This window comes from Suricata suricatta, chromosome 4 (genome assembly GCF_006229205.1).
Source record: "Suricata suricatta isolate VVHF042 chromosome 4, meerkat_22Aug2017_6uvM2_HiC, whole genome shotgun sequence".
Classification (NCBI taxonomy): Eukaryota; Metazoa; Chordata; class Mammalia; order Carnivora; family Herpestidae; genus Suricata; species Suricata suricatta.
Window position 1 is genome coordinate 33,403,461 of NC_043703.1, and position 5,858 is coordinate 33,409,318.

Here is a 5,858-nt window from a genome sequence, read left to right on the forward strand (position 1 = left end):
GAGCTGTGAGAATGGTCCTGAGACTCACTTTAAGATAAAGTCTTCTATTGCAGTCTTTGATCTGCCTCCTTGAGTCTACGAGGGGAGCACAGGTGTACTCTTCACATGCAAGACAGATACTTGAAAGTCTAAACCTACCTACACGTGTTCTGGTGCACTTATGTTCTGGGTTTAACTCTTTTATTGTTGACAATGTTCCAACACTCATTTGCTCAAAAGATACTTTCAGAGCATCTGCTGTGGGCCAGGCACGTTCTCATGTTGTGGCTGCTCTGGTGAACAAGACAAATCCCCATCCTCACGGGGCCTGTGTCTGGTGGAGAAGTGAGGCAACACACAAGGAAACAAACACCTGGTGGAATTCCAGAGAACAGTAAGTGCCAGGATGAAAAAGAAATAGGACAAGGGTTTGGTTTTGGTAGGCGGTCATGGGAGTCCCCTCTGACAACATACACCATCGATGTTACAGTTGTATATTTTATTTGAGACAACTTTTTAAAATGAGGGCATGTGGGGAATACCATCTCAATGCTGAAGGAGATTTCTTGGTCTATTACACATGTGTGCTTTTGTTTCTGTTGGGAAGTGTCATTGGAGCACTCTGCATAAAGTCCACATGTACAATTCTATGACAGCATTTAGGAAACTAGTGATGCAGCAGGTAGCACGGCTCAGCAGTGCAAACACCGATATCTTCCTTAGGGCTGTCGATTCCAGCTGTGAAATGTAAATCAGTGACTCCTGGCATAGGCTAGATATATACTCTCAAGATCTTTGGTGAGAAACATGTCTTTCAAGGATTCTTGAAAAGGTCAAGGGAGAATCCTTTCTCCCAATTATTTGATTCTTTTACAAGGTGGTGAGACAAAATGGTCAGAATCCAAGGAGGCAGAAATTATCTGAAGGAGTTTTCAAAAATATCCCTTTTGTTTGTTATTCTAAGTGATGTGGACTAGTATTTGAATAAGACTTACACTGTATCTCAGCTCTCTGTAACTGAGGTCTATTACTTTGATTAAGTTATCACACCTCTTCTTTCTGTTCTGGGGCATTCAGCGGCCATGACCTGATGACTGTTTCTGAAGGAACAATCATTTGCAACCTACATGGGGGTGAGCAAAACATCCAATTACAAGAAAGAAGGTATATCCTTATTTTTTGATGGAAATAGTATTTGTGTATTAATGTACAAGCATGCATTGCATATATGGGTGGAAAACAAGACAGGAATTTTGTGGACCATCCTCTGCTTCCTTCTCTTTCCCTTACTACAATTTATTAGACAGTATCTTTTTGGATGGAAAGCTACTTCTGGTACCTTCTGGTACCAAGCTCAAAAGTCATTAGTAACAGTTTATAGAGCTCATCTTTTTCCAGATGCAAGTATCCAACCGAGATCTTCGGCCTACAAGGCAGAACGTTTCAGTGTTCTCTGTAATTAAGTCTCACTGAGAGAACTTTTTACTGTATTTTTTTGGACTTTGTAGAGCTTCAGGGACGTGATTGGATGTTATTCTAAACCGTTAATCTTGTTTGTGAGTAGGATTTTTCAAGGCATATCAGCATTTGAATTTCCCAACATAAAATAGCTGACATTGACTTTTCAGGTTCCCACCAAACATTATTTAAAGCTTTTTGTAGACTCAAGTTTTAGAGCAGAGGTTGTAGCCAAGTGCTTACTCTTGGTACTGATGCTCATACACAACCTTGGCTGTTGGCATGCATATTGTTTTCTCTCTTACTGATCTCTTTGCCTTTATTAAAGAAAATTATTCTGGCTTATTCCATTCTTACTCCATCAGCATCTGTGTAGGCTGAGAATAAGGTAAGAGGAAAGTATCAGAGAAATTAAACTAGTAGAGCCTCGGGGTATGAAACACTAGAATGCTGCAATGTGATTTCAGCCTCATATTCTCCAGAGACATCTATTGTCTCTCCATTGTACTTCCACAGCTTCAATTGTATTGCATTGAAAAGCTACTTATTCATATTACAGCTGAGATACTTGGACTTCATAAGAATTTTCTCAAATTCAGGAAAATTTCCTGACAAGTAAGTTGGGAAATACAATAGGCTCTTAGACAACAGTACACAGCATTGCTATTCCTTCTCTTTTTCTTTACAAGTAAAGGAACACTGAAAGAAGCTAGGTATTTTGAGAGGGGGTAATTGCAAACTGCCCTCTTAAGATACAGTGCCACAACACAATTTATACAGTTTGGAAATCCACCTGGCACCTCTGAAAGTATAATATTTTTGCTTTTCATACAAACATTAATACTCGGTGAAAAATAGGAAATCACAATGGCAAACATTTTCATTTTGGGAAGTCAGAAGAGAAATTTTAAAATATTTCATAATGGTAAATTGGCATACCATGAAAGTTATATGAGACACGAGTCTGACTATGTTATATTTTCAAACTAATTTTAAGAAAGAGACTGACTTAAATATACATATTTATTACTTATGTTTTATTTTGAAATAATTTTTAATTGTTTTAATTAAAACATTTTTTAATGTTTATTTTTGAGAGAGAGAGAAAGAATGAAAGAGAGAGAGACAGAGAGACTGTGAACAGGGGAGGGGCAGAGAGAGAGGGAGACATAGACTCTGAAGCAGGCCTCTGGTTCTGAGCTGTCAGCACAGAGCCCAATGTGGAGCTTGAACTCACACTGTGAGATCATGACCTGAGCCGAATTTGGACACTTAACCAACTGAGTCACCCAGTCACTCCAGAAATAATTTCTAACTTACAGAAACATTGTACAACTTTCAAAAAAACTTCTATATATCCTTCTCCCAGAATCACCAATGTTTAACATTTTGTCACATCTGTTTTATCATTCTGTGTGTGTGTGTGTGTGTATGTGTGTGTGTGTATATGTGTGTGTGTGTATGTGTCCATTTCTAAACTATTTGAGAATGACTTGATGACATCATGCCATTTTACCCTTAAATATTTCTTAAGAGTAATAATAAGAGTGAAAACATAGCACAATTATTGAGATGAAATTAAAATCGATACAGTAACATTTTCTGATACACAGAAAATTTCACCAAATTTTTTTTTCGGGGCAAAATTTTTTCTCTCATTTACCAGTCAATCCAGGATCATGCGTTGCATTTAGTTTTGCTAACTTTTAAGGATGATATAACTTGAAACTTATAGGAAAACAGAAGTATAAAGAACTTCCATATGTCTTTTTCCTAAATTCACTATTTATAATACATATTCACTATTTGTTACATATATATATGCATAAAATGCATAGCTGCACATGAACAGGCTTTTGCTAAATAGTGAGGTCAGATGAAATGATCTAGAATTGTATGAGGCAAAATTCAGAGTACCCTTATTGTGATGAGCACTGACTAAATGTATAGAAGTTTTGAATCACAATACTGTACCCCTGAAATGAATATAGCACTGCGTGGTAATTATGCTGTAATTTTTAAAAAGTTAAAAAAATACAAAAAGAAAAAAAGGAACTACATCATCATCTCTGAACACATCCACCTTTATTAGAATTTATTCTACATATGATTTTCAATATGCTCCCCCTTACTTCCTAGAGTTCTTTGACCCAAGAGAGCAGCTCTAAGATGTTGACAGGATCCCGTGTCTCAGGATGGGCAGCGAAACCATTGAAGAATCTTGTGACTCAGCCTCTGCCAACTCGTGGTTCCAAATTAGAAGCTGCAGCAAAGGGAAGCCTGAAAACATGGGCAGGCAGCGTGAAGTCTGTTTGGACTTTCTAGAATATTAAAACTTCTCCACAGTTAATAAATTCATGAAGTCAAAGAGGACCCAGAGCCTTGGTGTGAAGTAGTGGGGCAGAGATTCAAGACTTTTGGGTCTACTCACAGCCTCAATTAAAGTCCAGGCACTTTAGTTTAAGCAGCCTCCCGGAAGGTCATTTTCTACTTCTGACAATGGACAGGAGTCTGAATACTGAGGATTCAGCAGATACCGCATTTGGTATGTGCTAATTACTGGACCTATATGATCTGATCTCATCAAGAAACTTTTGGATTTGTCACTACACTGATTCTGATAAGCTCATTCCCTTCAGCAAGGCAAACGAGGAAGTCATTTATATAAGTAGAGAATCATTTTGGACTGACCCAGTTCTCTGAGCTGAAGGTGAGGACTTCGAAGATGCAATTTCCACTGAACTCAACTTGCTGAAGCAGACGCCAGTGAAACAGTGACTGGCACATAGTAGGAGTCCAAATCAGCATTGTTAAGATCACATTCTGCTGTTGAATTACCTTTAGATCTGTTTCCAAGTTTTTAGATGCTAATAACAAAAATCTGTGAATATGGTAAGATATTTTCTCTCTGAATGCTTATCTAGTTTACGTTTTCACAGTTTGTGAGTTGAAGAGATGTCAGAAGAGATGAAGCTCCAACTTGCCAATTTTTTATTTGTGAGCAATCTGAATTCATGACTCAATGAGATTTGAGTTGTGAACAGTTGTTTAAAAAATGTCTTAGGTTTATAGGTGCATTGATTTTCACAGTGTCTGCTCTGTCAATGCCTTGGATAACAGAGAATATATTTTGTTTGTGGTTCTCTATTTAATTCAGCTAAAATGTTTTGTGATCTGTGTCATTTTTATTGGCTGGGATTTTTTTTAGAGTATTTGTTTCTTTCTGCCATTTCTTTTCCTAGACTTTTATTATTTACGTATATTTTACTTTACATAATGAGGCTGTCTATAAAAACTTAACCACTTTGTGACATGAAAGAAACCATGCAAAAAGAAAATATACTTCTACAGAGCTCGGACTGAATCTTCTGCTCTTTATATCCCTACAGCCTAAGTTCTTAGTCTGTCGTTGTTAATGAATACATATGTAAATCAGCTCGTGCCAACCATAAGAATGACTTGTCATGATATGGTGGTTGTGTTGTGCATAAGAAACGGCAGGTCGCTCATGTAGTAACTAATGGAGTCCTTTCATGATAGACTTACTTATTGTTTTTTATAGAAAATATATTTAAAGTAGAAGACTGGTGCTATGGAATTCAGATTTTTTTTTTTTATTGGGAGCACCTATCACACTCAGAGCCAAAGAAGATTTCCATCTAATTCTGGATGACAAAGGTGAACTACAGTCAGCCTGGAGAGATGGGGCCTAAATCCACCTTTGTTTTCTTTGTAAATTGTGAACATGGTTACAAATACTTAGCTTTTTAAAATGCCAGGAGCCATTACAATATAAAGGCAAAAATGAAATAGTCCCTGTCCTCATGTTGGCAATCCTATAAAGAAAGGTCTCCTAAATGTCTGTGCCTAAAAGTCTTACATTGTTTGAATTCATAGCAGCCTTTAAGATCTTCAATAAGTAGACTGCGTAGCAATGACAAGACCTCAAGGTATAAAGATATCTCTAAAGTTTAAGCCTTCACATTTCATCATCTTAATAAAAAAATTAAACAAGTATATTTGAACGATCTTTGACCTTTAAGGAATCACTGTGAAGATGGATTCTTAAGAAATCTCATCCTAACCCCGTCTGGTACAAGAGAATATAATAAAGTTTCAAGCAGCTATTACGAGAATTCTTGGGATATTTTTGAAGAACTTCTTATCCCATGACAAATGCGTAATTATTACCTGTCACCATGTTAGATGTGGGATAGAAAACGGGAGCCAGTGGTATGAGAAATTAAATGAAAAGGCCAGAATCTATGTATGAAACTGGAAAATGCATGAAAGAACTGAGCATTCTAGAAAGCACAGTCATTTCAGGAATTACTGAATCATGGTTAACCACCAAACAACTACACCAGTAAGGCAACTGCGTAGCACCACCACCATCATCATCACTGCCAAGAAGTCATAAT